Source organism: Dendrobates tinctorius, unplaced genomic scaffold (genome assembly GCF_039654945.1).
Source record: "Dendrobates tinctorius isolate UK_male_01 unplaced genomic scaffold, ASM3965494v1 ptg000251l, whole genome shotgun sequence".
NCBI lineage: Eukaryota > Metazoa > Chordata > Amphibia > Anura > Dendrobatidae > Dendrobates > Dendrobates tinctorius.
The window spans coordinates 5263774-5277461 of NW_027361918.1; the positions used below are offsets into that span (position 1 = coordinate 5263774).

The following is a 13688-nucleotide window of genomic DNA, read 5'->3' on the forward strand; positions in this document are numbered from 1 at the left end:
AGTGAGCGGCCCCTTATAATGCTGCACAGTTATTGGTGGCCCCTTATAATGCTGCACAGTGAGCGGCCCCTTACAATGATGCACAGTTATTAGTGGCCCCTTATAATGCTGCACAGTGAGCGGCCCCTTACAATGATGCACAGTTATTAGTGGCCCCTTATAATGCTGCACAATGAGCGGCGCCTTACAATGATGCACAGTTATTAGTGGCCCCTTATAATGCTGCACAGTGAGCGGCCCCTTACAATGATGCAGAGTTATTAGTGGCCCCTTATAATGCTGCACAGTGAGCGGCCCCTTACAATGATGCACAGTTATTAGTGGCCCCTTATAATGCTGCACAGTTATTAGTGGCCCCTTATAATGCTGCACAGTGAGTGGCCCCTTATAATGATGCACAGTTATTAGTGGCCCCTTATAATGCTGCACAGTTATTAGTGGCCCCTTACAATGCTGCAGAGTTATTAGTGGCCCCTTATAATGCTGCACAGTTATAAGTGGCCCCTTATAATGCTGCACAGTGAGCGGCCCCTTACAATGCTGCACAGTTATTAGTGGCCCCTTATAATGCTGCACAGTGAGCGGCCCCTTACAATGATGCACAGTTATTAGGATGAAGTCACCAGGCAGGTGGCACAGTGCAAATGTGCCAAGAGATTCCAAGTGGAACAGATTGGGGAGAATAAATACCGGGTGAGCAGTGTTTGTTTCTTTGTCACAGCAATGAGGTTTTGGTAGATTTAGTACGTATGAGAGAGGCTAAGGTGAGGATCAATCTTATGCACACTGAATATGTCATTATCCTATGCCTCGCAGGGTAGGTGTAAGTAATTAAAATGTATGAGCTCATCGCTATTTGGTAATCTGAACGCCTATGGAGAAAAACCCGCACACCAGAAGACTTCATCCACTTCAAATTTATGTTAAGAACCTATAACGCTGCCCTTCACCTTGCCAAACAGACCTACTTCACCACCCTGATCTCCTCACTAGCCAACAACCCCAAGAAACTTTTTGACACTTTTCACTCCCTCCTCAGGCCAAAAGCACAAGCCCCTATCACAGACATTTGTGCTGATGACCTGGCCTCCCACTTTACAGAAAAAATAGATAATATCCGTCAAGAAATCTGCTCCCAACCACCAAGTGCTGTGACTCCCATCCCTTCCTACATCTCCCCTGGCTCACTCTCCACATTTGATCCCATAACAGAAGAAGAAGTCTCCAGACTCCTCTCTTCTTCTCGTCCGACTACATGCACTACCGACCCCATTCCCTCACATCTCCTTCAGTCTCTCTCTCCAGTCATCACAACCCACCTAACTACAATCTTTAATCTCTCCCTCTCCTCGGGCATTTTCCCATCCTCCTTCAAACACGCCATCGTTACTCCACTACTAAAGAAACCTGCTCTCGACCCATCCTGCACAAACAACTACAGACCAGTCTCCAATCATTCCCCTTCATCTCTAAACTTTTGGAACGCCTAGTTTACTTCCGCCTTACCCGTTACCTCTCCATTCACTCCCTTCTAGACCCTTCACAGTCCGGCTTCCGCCCCCTACATTCGACTGAAACTGCACTCATCAAAGTGACCAATGACCTTCTGACAGCAAAACGTAACGGTGACCACTCTCTGCTCATTCTTCTTGACCTATCTGCAGCTTTCGATACTGTTGACCACCATCTCCTACTCTCTAGGCTCCAGTCACTAGGCATTAAGGACACTGCACTCTCCTGGTTCTCTTCCTATCTCTCTGACCGCTCCTTCAGTGTTTTGTTCTCTGGCTCCACGTCATCTCCTCTTCCTCTTGCTGTCGGGGTACCTCAGGGCTCAGTCCTTGGCCCCCTTCTTTTCTCTCTCTACACGGCCCCAATTGGACAGACCATCAGCAGATTTGGCTTTCAGTACCATCTTTATGCTGATGACACACAACTATACACGTCTTCCCCCGACCTTACCCCCGCTGTACTACAGAACGCCAGTGACTGTCTGTCCGCAGTCTCCAATATCATGTCCGCTCTCTATCTGAAACTCAACCTCTCCAAAACTGAACTACTTCTGCTCCCGCCGTCTACTAACCTCCCTAAATCTGACATTTCCTTCTCCGTGGGTGATACCACAATAACACCCCGGCAGCAGGCGCGCTGTCTGGGTGTTATGTTTGACACCAATCTCTCCTTTACATCCCATATTCAATCCCTTGCCCGCTCTTGCCGCTTACACCTAAAGAACATCTCTAGAATCCGCCCTTTTCTCACTATGGAAACAACAAAAACCCTCACTGTTGCATTGATCCACTCTCGCCTGGATTACTGCAACACTCTATTAATTGGCCTCCCCGTCACTCGACTATCCCCTCTCCAGTCCATACTTAATGCAGCAGCCAGGATCGTCCATCTGGGTAATCGGTACTCGGACGCGTCCACTCTTCGCCAGTCCTTACATTGGCTGCCCATTCATTATAGGATCCAATTCAAAGTACTTGTTCTCACCCACAAAGCTCTCCACAGTGCGGCACCCCCTTACATCTCTTCTCTCATTTCTGTCTATCGGCCTAGCCGACCGCTGCGCTCTGCAAACGACTTTCGACTAACCTCTGCACTAATCCGTACCTCCCACTCCCGACTCCAAGACTTCTCCCGTGCTGCTCCTATCCTCTGGAATGCTCTACCCCAAGAAATCAGGACTATCCACAATTTGCATAGTTTTAGGCGCTCCCTCAAAACACTCCTGTTCAGAGCGGCCTATCACATTCACTAATCAAAGTCATTCTCTGTGTAAGTGTGCGTGCGTAGCCCATTCACTATCTCCATCCATCCTTCACTCCCGCAAGATGGCCGGACCTTCATTGTAAATACACCATTGTAAATACACCCCTGTACTCTGTATCTCCCTCACCTCATTGTATATTGTACGCTCTCACGAACAGGGTCGTCTTATTTCGTCTTATTTTGCTTTAATTATTGTATTGTTAGCGTTGTTACTTATGACTTGTGTTTTGAAACTGTTAAACTGTAAAGCGCTGCGGAATATGTTGGCGCTATATAAATAAAGATTATTATTATTATTATTATTATTAGTGGCCCCTTATAATGCTGAACAGTGAGCGGCCCCTTACAATGATGCACAGTTATTAGTGGCCCCTTATAATGCTGCACAGTGAGCGGCCCATTATAATGATGAACAGTTATTAGTGGCCCCTTATAATGCTGCACAATGAGCGGCCCTTTACAATGATGCACAGTTATTAGTGGCCCCTTATAATGCTGCACAGTGAGCGGCCCCTTACAATGATGCACAGTTATTAGTGGCCCCTTATAATGCTGCACAGTGAGCGGCCCCTTATAATGATGCACAGTTATTGGTGGCCCCTTATAATGCTGCACAGTGAGCGGCCCCTTATAATGATGCACAGTTATTGGTGGCCCCTTATAATGCTGCACAGTGAGCGGCCCCTTACAATGATGCACAGTTATTGGTGGCCCCTTATAATGCTGCACAGTGAGCGGCCCCTTACAATGATGCACAGTTATTAGTGGCCCCTTATAATGCTGCACAGTGAGCGGCCCCTTACAATGATGCACAGTTATTGGTGGCCCCTTACAATGATGCACAGTTATTAGTGGCCCCTTATAATGCTGCACAGTTATTAGTGGCCCCTTATAATGCTGCACAGTGAGTGGCCCCTTATAATGATGCACAGTTATTGGTGGCCCCTTATAATGCTGCACAGTGAGCGGCCCCTTATAATGATGCACAGTTATTGGTGGCCCCTTATAATGCTGCACAGTGAGTGGCCCCTTATAATGATGCACAGTTATTAGTGGCCCCTTATAATGCTGCACAGTGAGTGGCCCCTTATAATGATGTACAGTTATTGGTGGCCCCTTATAATGCTGCACAGTGAGTGGCCCCTTATAATGATGCACAGTTATTAGTGGCCCCTTATAATGCTGCACAGTGAGTGGCCCCTTATAATGATGCACAGTTATTGGTGGCCCCTTATAATGCTGCACAGTGAGCGGCCCCTTATAATGATGCACAGTTTTTGGTGGCCCCTTATAATGCTGCACAGTGAGCGGCCCCTTACAATGATGCACAGTTATTAGTGGCCCCTTATAATGCTGCACAGTGAGCGGCCCCTTACAATGATGCACAGTTATTAGTGGCCCCTTATAATGCTGCACAGTGAGTGGCCCCTTATAATGATGCACAGTTATTGGTGGCCCCTTATAATGCTGCACAGTGAGCGGCCCCTTATAATGATGCACAGTTTTTGGTGGCCCCTTATAATGCTGCACAGTGAGCGGCCCCTTACAATGATGCACAGTTATTGGTGGCCCCTTATAATGCTGCACAGTGAGCGGCCCATTACAATGATGCACAGTTATTGGCGGCCCCTTACAATGATGCACAGTTATTAGTGGCCCCTTATAATGCTGCACAGTGAGCGGCCCCTTACAGAGATGCACAGTTATTAGTGGCCCCTTATAATGCTGCACAGTGAGCGGCCCCTTATAATGATGCACAGTTATTGGTGGCCCCTTATAATGCTGCACAGTGAGCGGCCCCTTATAATGATGCACAGTTATTGGTGGCCCCTTATAATGCTGCACAGTGAGCGGCCCCTTACAATGATGCACAGTTATTGGTGGCCCCTTATAATGCTGCACAGTGAGCGGCCCCTTACAATGATGCACAGTTATTAGTGGCCCCTTATAATGCTGCACAGTGAGCGGCCCCTTACAATGATGCACAGTTATTAGTCGCCCCTTATAATGCTGCACAGTGAGCGGCCCCTTACAATGATGCACAGTTATTGGTGGCCCCTTATAATGCTGCACAGTGAGCGGCCCCTTACAATGATGCACAGTTATTGGTGGCCCCTTATAATGCTGCACAGTGAGCGGCCCCTTATAATGCTGCACAGTTATTAGTGGCCCCTTATAATGCTGTACAGTGAGCGGCCCCTTACAATGATGCACAGTTATTAGTGGCCCCTTATAATGCTGCACAGTGAGCGGCCCCTTATAATGCTGCACAGTGATTAGTGGCCCCTTATAATGCTGCACAGTGAGCGGCCCCTTACAATGATGCACAGTTATTAGTGGCCCCTTATAATGCTGCACAGTGAGCGGCCCCTTACAATGATGCACAGTTATTAGTGGCCCCTTATAATGCTGCACAGTGAGCGGCCCCTTACAATGATGCACAGTGATTAGTGGCCCCTTAGAATGCTGCACAGTGAGTGGCCCCTTACAATGATGCACAGTTATTAGTGGCCCCTTATAATGCTGCACAGTGAGCGGCCCCTTATAATGCTGCACAGTTATTAGTGGCCCCTTATAATGCTGCACAGTGAGCGGCCCCTTACAATGATGCACAGTTATTAGTGGCCCCTTATAATGCTGCACAGTGAGCGGCCCCTTATAATGCTGCACAGTTATTAGTGGCCCCTTATAATGCTGCACAGTGAGCGGCCCCTTATAATGCTGCACAGTGATTAGTGGCCCCTTATAATGCTGCACAGTGAGCGGCCCCTTATAATGCTGCACAGTTATTAGTGGCCCCTTATAATGCTGCACAGTGAGCGGCCCCTTACAATGATGCAGTTATTAGTGGCCCCTTATAATGCTGCACAGTTATTAGTGGCCCCTTATAATGCTGCACAATGAGCGGCCCCTTACAATGATGCACAGTTATTAGTGACCCCTTATAATGCTGCACAGTGAGCGGCCCCTAACAATGATGCACAATTATTAGTGACCCCTTATAATGCTGCACAGTGAGCGGCCCCTTATAATGCTGCACAGTTATTAGTGACCCCTTATAATGCTGCACAGTGAGCGGCCCCTTACAGTGATGCACAATTATTAGTGGCCCCTTATAATGCTGCACAGTGAGCGGCCCCTTACAATGATGCACAGTTATTAGTGGCCCCTTATAATGCTGCACAGTGAGCGGCCCCTTACAATGATGCACAGTTATTAGTGGCCCCTTATAATGCTGCACAGTGAGCGGCCCCTTACAATGATGCACAGTTATTAGTGGCCCCTTACAATGCTGCACAGTGAGTGGCCCCTTACAATGATGCACAGTTATTAGTGGCCCCTTATAATGCTGCACAGTGAGCGGCCCCTTACAATGATGCACAGTTATTAGTGGCCCCTTACAATGCTGCACAGTGAGCGGCCCCTTACAATGATGCACAGCTATTAGTGGCCCCTTATAATGCTGCACAGTTATTAGTGGCCCCTTATAATGCTGCACAGTGAGCGGCCCCTTACAATGATGCACAGCTATTAGTGGCCCCTTATAATGCTGCACAGTGAGCGGCCCCTTACAATGATGCACAGCTATTAGTGGCCCCTTATAATGCTGCACAGTGAGCGGCCCCTTATAATGCTGCACAGTTATTAGTGGCCCCTTATAATGCTGCACAGTGAGCGGCCCCTTATAATGCTGCACAGTTATTAGTGGCCCCTTATAATGCTGCACAGTGAGCGGCCCCTTACAATGATGCACAGCTATTAGTGGCCCCTTATAATGCTGCACAGTGAGCGGCCCCTTATAATGCTGCACAGTTATTAGTGGCCCCTTATAATGCTGCACAGTGAGCGGCCCCTTACAATGATGCACAGCTATTAGTGGCCCCTTATAATGCTGCACAGTGAGCGGCCCCTTACAATGATGCACAGTTATTAGTGGCCCCTTATAATGCTGCACAGTGAGCGGCCCCTTACAATGATGCACAGTTATTAGTGGCCCCTTACAATGCTGCACAGTGAGCGGCCCCTTACAATGATGCACAGTTATTAGTGGCCCCTTATAATGCTGCACAGTGAGCGGCCCCTTATAATGCTGCACAGTTATTAGTGGCCCCTTATAATGCTGCACAGTGAGCGGCCCCTTATAATGCTGCACAGTGAGCGGCCCCTTACAATGATGCACAGCTATTAGTGGCCCCTTATAATGCTGCACAGTGAGCGGCCCCTTACAATGATGCACAGTTATTAGTGGCCCCTTACAATGCTGCACAGTGAGCGGCCCCTTACAATGATGCACAGTTATTAGTGGCCCCTTATAATGCTGCACAGTGAGCGGCCCCTTACAATGATGCACAGTTATTAGTGGCCCCTTACAATGCTGCACAGTGAGCGGCCCCTTACAATGATGCACAGTTATTAGTGGCCCCTTATAATGCTGCACAGAGAGCGGCCCCTTATAATGATGCACAGTTATTAGTGGCCCTTTGGTTAAGCGGTGTACAGGGGGAGGAGCAGATGTAACCGGTGTACTGGGGGGAGGAGCAGATGTAACCGGTGTACAGGGGGGAGGAGCAGATGTAACCGGTGTACAGGGGGAGGAGCAGATGTAACCGGTGTACAGGGGGGAGCAGCAGATGTAACCGGTGTACAGGGGCGAGGAGCAGATGTAACCGGTGTACAGTGGGAGGAGCAGATGTAACCGGTGTACAGGGGGAGGAGCAGATGTAACCGGTGTACAGGGGGGAGGAGCAGATGTAACCGGTGTACAGGGGGGAGCAGCAGATGTAACCGGTGTACAGGGGCGAGGAGCAGATGTAACCGGTGTACAGTGGGAGGAGCAGATGTAACCGGTGTACAGGGGGAGGAGCAGATGTAACCGGTGTACAGGGGGGAGGAGCAGATGTAACCGGTGTACAGGGGGAGGAGCAGATGTAACCGTTGTACAAGGGGGAAGAGCAGATGTAACCGGTGTACAGGGGGGAGGAGCAGATGTAGCCGGTGTACAGGCGGGAGGAGCAGATGTTGCCGGTGTACAGGGGGGAGGAGCAGATGTTGCCGGTGTACAGGGGGGAGGAGCAGATGTAGCCGGTGTACAGGGGGAGGAGCAGATGTAACCGGTGTACAGGGGGGAGGAGCAGATGTAACCGGTGTACAGGGGGGAGGAGCAGATGTAACCGGTGTACAGGGGGAGGAGCAGATGTAACCGGTGTACAGGGGGGAGGAGCAGATGTAACCGGTGTACAGGGGGGAGGAGCAGATGTTGCCGGTGTACAGGGGGGAGGAGCAGATGTTGCCGGTGTACACGGGGGAGGAGCAGATGTTGCCGGTGTACAGGGGGAAGGAGCAGATGTAGCCGGTGTACAGGGGGAAGGAGCAGATGTAACCGGTGTACAGGGGGAGGAGCAGATGTAACCGGTGTACAGGGGGGAGGAGCAGATGTAACCGGTGTACAGGGGGGAGGAGCAGATGTAACCGGTGTACAGGGGGGAGGAGCAGATGTTGCCGGTGTACAGGGGGGAGGAGCAGATGTTGCCGGTGTACAGGGGGAAGGAGCAGATGTAACCGGTGTACAGGGGGAAGGGAGCAGATGTAACCGGTGTACAGGGGGGAGGAGCAGATGTTGCCGGTGTACAGGGGGGAGGGAGAAGATGTAACCGGTGTACAGGGGGGAGGAGCAGATGTTGCCGGTGTAAAGGGGGGAGGAGCAGATGTTGCCGGTGTACAGGGGGGAGGAGCAGATGTTGCCGGTGTACAGGGGGGAGGAGCAGATGTAGCCGATGTACAGGGGGGAGGAGCAGATGTAACCGGTGTACAGGGGGGAGGGAGCAGATGTAACCGGTGTACAGGGGGGAGGAGCAGATGTTGCCGGTGTACAGGGGGGAGGAGCAGATGTAACCGGTGTACAGGGGGGAGGAGCAGATGTTGCTGGTGTACAGGGGGAAGGAGCAGATGTAATCGGTGTACAGGGGGGAGAAGATGTTGCCGGTGTACAGGGGGGAGGAGCAGATGTAACCGGTGTACAGGGGGGAGGAGCAGATGTAACCGGTGTACAGGGGGGAGGAGCAGATGTAACCGGTGTACAGGGGGGAGGAGCAGATGTAACCGGTGTACAGGGGGAAGGAGCAGATGTAACCGGTGTACAGGGGGGAGAAGATGTTGCCGGTGTACAGGGGGGGAGGAGCAGATGTAACCGGTGTACAGGGGGGAGGAGCAGATGTAAGCGGTGTACAGGGGGGAGGAGCAGATGTTGCCGGTGTACAGGGGGAGGAGCAGATGTTGCCGGTGTACAGGGGGAAGGAGCAGATGTTGCCGGTGTACAGGGGGAGGAGGAGATGTTGCCGGTGTACAGGGGGAGGAGCAGATGTTGCCGGTGTACAGGGGGGAGGAGCAGATGTTGCCGGTGTACAGGGGGGAGCAGATGTAACCGGTGTACAGGGGGGAGGAGCAGATGTTGCCGGTGTACAGGGGGGAGGAGCAGATGTAGCCGATGTACAGGGGGGAGGAGCAGATGTTGCCGGTGTACAGGGGGGGAGCAGATGTAACCGATGTACAGGGGGAGGAGCAGATGTTGCCGGTGTACAGGGGGAGGAGCAGATGTAACCGGTGTACAGGGGGGAGGAGCAGATGTTGCCGGTGTACAGGGAGGAGGAGCAGATGTTGCCGGTGTACAGGGGGGAGCAGATGTAACCGGTGTACAGGGGGGAGGAGCAGATGTAACCGGTGTACAGGGGGGAGGAGCAGATGTTGCCGGTGTACAGGGGGGAGGAGCAGATGTAACCGGTGTACAGGGGGGAGGAGCAGATGTAACCGGTGTACAGGGGGGAGGAGCAGATGTAAGCGGTGTACAGGGGGGAGGAGCAGATGTAACCGGTGTACAGGGGGGAGGAGCAGATGTTGCCGGTGTACAGGGGGAGGGGCAGATGTTGCCGATGTACAGGGGGGAGGAGCAGATGTTGCCGATGTACAGGGGGAGGAGCAGATGTTGCCGGTGTACAGGGGGGAGGAGCAGATGTAACCGGTGTACAGGGGGGAGGAGCAGATGTTGCCGATGTACAGGGGGAGGAGCAGATGTTGCCGGTGTACTGGGGGGAGGAGCAGATGTAACCGGTGTACAGGGGGGAGGAGCAGATGTAACCGGTGTACAGGGGGAGGAGCAGATGTTGCCGGTGTACAGGGGGGAGGAGCAGATGTAACCGGTGTACTGGGGGGAGGAGCAGATGTAGCCGGTGTACAGGGGGGAGGAGCAGATGTTGCCGGTGTACAGGGGGGAGGAGCAGATGTTGCCGGTGTACTGGGGGGAGGAGCAGATGTAACCGGTGTACAGGGGGGAGGAGCAGATGTAACCGGTGTACAGGGGGAGGAGCAGATGTAACCGGTGTACAGGGGGGAGGAGCAGATGTTGCCGGTGTACAGGGGGGAGGAGCAGATGTAACCGGTGTACAGGGGGAGGAGCAGATGTTGCCGGTGTACTGGGGGGAGGAGCAGATGTAACCGATGTACAGGGGGGAGGAGCAGATGTAACCGGTGTACAGGGGGGAGGAGCAGATGTTGCCGGTGTACTGGGGGGAGGAGCAGATGTAACCGGTGTACAGGGGGGAGGAGCAGATGTAACCGGTGTACAGGGGGGAGGAGCAGATGTTGCCGGTGTACAGGGGGGAGGAGCAGATGTTGCCGATGTACAGGGGGGAGGAGCAGATGTTGCCGGTGTACAGGGGGGAGCAGATGTAACCGGTGTACAGGGGGGAGGAGCAGATGTTGCCAGTGTACAGGGGGAGGAGCAGATGTTGCCGGTGTACAGGGGGGAGGAGCAGATGTAACCGGTGTACAGGGGGGAGGAGCAGATGTAAGCGGTGTACAGGGGGGAGGAGCAGATGTAACCGGTGTACAGGGGGGAGGAGCAGATGTAACCGGTGTACAGGGGGGAGGAGCAGATGTTGCCGATGTACAGGGGGAGGGGCAGATGTTGCCGATGTACAGGGGGGAGGAGCAGATGTTGCCGATGTACAGGGGGGAGGAGCAGATGTTGCCGATGTACAGGGGGAGGAGCAGATGTTGCCGGTGTACAGGGGGGAGGAGCAGATGTAACCGGTGTACAGGGGGGAGGAGCAGATGTTGCCGATGTACAGGGGGAGGAGCAGATGTAGCCGGTGTACAGGGGGGAGGAGCAGATGTAACCGGTGTACAGGGGGGAGGAGCAGATGTTGCCGGTGTACTGGGGGGAGGAGCAGATGTAACCGGTGTACTGGGGGGAGGAGCAGATGTTGCCGATGTACAGGGGGGAGGAGCAGATGTAACCGGTGTACAGGGGGGAGGAGCAGATGTAACCGGTGTACAGGGGGGAGGAGCAGATGTAACCGGTGTACAGGGGGAGGAGCAGATGTAACCGGTGTACAGGGGGGAGGAGCAGATGTTGCCGGTGTACTGGGGGGAGGAGCAGATGTAACCGGTGTACAGGGGGGAGGAGCAGATGTAACCGGTGTACAGGGGCAGGAGCAGATGTTGCCGGTGTACAGGGGGGAGGAGCAGATGTAACCGGTGTACTGGGGGGAGGAGCAGATGTAACCGGTGTACAGGGGGAGGAGCAGATGTTGCCGGTGTACAGGGGGGAGGAGCAGATGTTGCCGGTGTACTGGGGGGAGGAGCAGATGTAACCGGTGTACAGGGGGGAGGAGCAGATGTAACCGATGTACAGGGGGAGGAGAAGATGTAACCGGTGTACAGGGGGGAGGAGCAGATGTAACCGGTGTACAGGGGGGAGGAGGAGATGTAACCGGTGTACAGGGGGGAGGAGCAGATGTAACCGGTGTACAGGGGGGAGCAGATGTAACCGGTGTACAGGGGGAGGAGCAGATGTAACCGGTGTACAGGGGGGAGGAGCAGATGTTGCCGGTGTACTGGGGGGAGGAGCAGATGTAGCCGGTGTACAGGGGGGAGGAGCAGATGTAACCGGTGTACAGGGGGAGGAGCAGATGTAACCGGTGTACTGGGGGGAGGAGCAGATGAAGCCGGTGTACAGGGGGGAGGAGCAGATGTTGCCGGTGTACAGGGGGGAGGAGCAGATGTTGCCGGTGTACAGGGGGGAGGAGCAGATGTTGCCGGTGTACAGGGGGGAGGAGCAGATGTAGCCGGTGTACTGGGGGGAGGAGCAGATGTAGCCGGTGTACAGGGGGGAGGAGCAGATGTTGCCGGTGTACAGGGGGGAGGAGCAGATGTTGCCGGTGTACAGGGGGGAGGAGCAGATGTTGCCGGTGTACTGGGGGGAGGAGCAGATGTAACCGGTGTACAGGGGGGAGGAGCAGATGTAACCGGTGTACAGGGGGAGGAGCAGATGTTGCCGGTGTACAGGGGGGAGGAGCAGATGTAGCCGGTGTACTGGGGGGAGGAGCAGATGTAGCCGGTGTACAGGGGGGAGGAGCAGATGTTGCCGGTGTACAGGGGGGAGGAGCAGATGTTGCCGGTGTACTGGGGGGAGGAGCAGATGTAACCGGTGTACAGGGGGAGGAGCAGATGTTGCCGGTGTACAGGGGGGAGGAGCAGATGTTGCCGGTGTACTGGGGGGAGGAGCAGATGTAGCCGGTGTACAGGGGGGAGGAGCAGATGTTGCCGGTGTACAGGGGGGAGGAGCAGATGTTGCCGGTGTACAGGGGGGAGGAGCAGATGTTGCCGGTGTACTGGGGGGAGGAGCAGATGTAACCGGTGTACAGGGGGGAGGAGCAGATGTAACCGGTGTACAGGGGGGAGGAGCAGATGTTGCCGGTGTACTGGGGGAGGAGCAGATGTAACCGGTGTACAGGGGGGAGGAGCAGATGTTGCCGGTGTACAGGGGGGAGGAGCAGATGTTGCCGGTGTACAGGGGGGAGGAGCAGATGTAACCGGTGTACTGGGGGGAGGAGCAGATGTAGCCGGTGTACAGGGGGGAGGAGCAGATGTTGCCGGTGTACAGGGGGGAGGAGCAGATGTTGCCGGTGTACAGGGGGGAGGAGCAGATGTTGCCGGTGTACTGGGGGGAGGAGCAGATGTAACCGGTGTACAGGGGGGAGGAGCAGATGTAACCGGTGTACAGGGGGAGGAGCAGATGTTGCCGGTGTACAGGGGGGAGGAGCAGATGTAACCGGTGTACTGGGGGGAGGAGCAGATGTAGCCGGTGTACAGGGGGGAGGAGCAGATGTTGCCGGTGTACAGGGGGGAGGAGCAGATGTTGCCGGTGTACTGGGGGGAGGAGCAGATGTAACCGGTGTACAGGGGGAGGAGCAGATGTTGCCGGTGTACAGGGGGGAGGAGCAGATGTTGCCGGTGTACTGGGGGGAGGAGCAGATGTAGCCGGTGTACAGGGGGGAGGAGCAGATGTTGCCGGTGTACAGGGGGGAGGAGTAGATGTTGCCGGTGTACAGGGGGGAGGAGCAGATGTTGCCGGTGTACAGGGGGGAGGAGCAGATGTTGCCGGTGTACAGGGGGGAGGAGCAGATGTTGCCGGTGTACAGGGGGGAGGAGCAGATGTTGCCGGTGTACTGGGGGGAGGAGCAGATGTAACCGGTGTACAGGGGGGAGGAGCAGATGTAACCGGTGTACAGGGGGGAGGAGCAGATGTAACCGGTGTACAGGGGGGAGAAGCAGATGTTGCCGGTGTACTGGGGGGAGGAGCAGATGTAACCGGTGTACAGGGGGGAGGAGCAGATGTTGCCGGTGTACTGGGGGGAGGAGCAGATGTAACCGGTGTACAGGGGGGAGGAGCAGATGTTGCCGATGTACAGGGGGGAGGAGCAGATGTTGCCGATGTACAGGGGGGAGGAGCAGATGTTGCCGATGTACAGGGGGGAGGAGCAGATGTTGCCGGTGTACAGGGGGGAGGAGCAGATGTTGCCGGTGTACTGGGGGGAGGTTGTACACGGCTGGGATAGGAGGAGTCGGTAGACGCA

General features: G+C 54.2%; 1 protein-coding gene across 1 annotated transcript in view; it reads right to left on the bottom strand.

The window, feature by feature from the left end:
- The window catches only part of IFT172 (intraflagellar transport 172), a 157000-nt gene that overhangs the window by 143041 nt on the left and 271 nt on the right, over positions 1 to 13688 (bottom strand). The window lies entirely within an intron of this gene.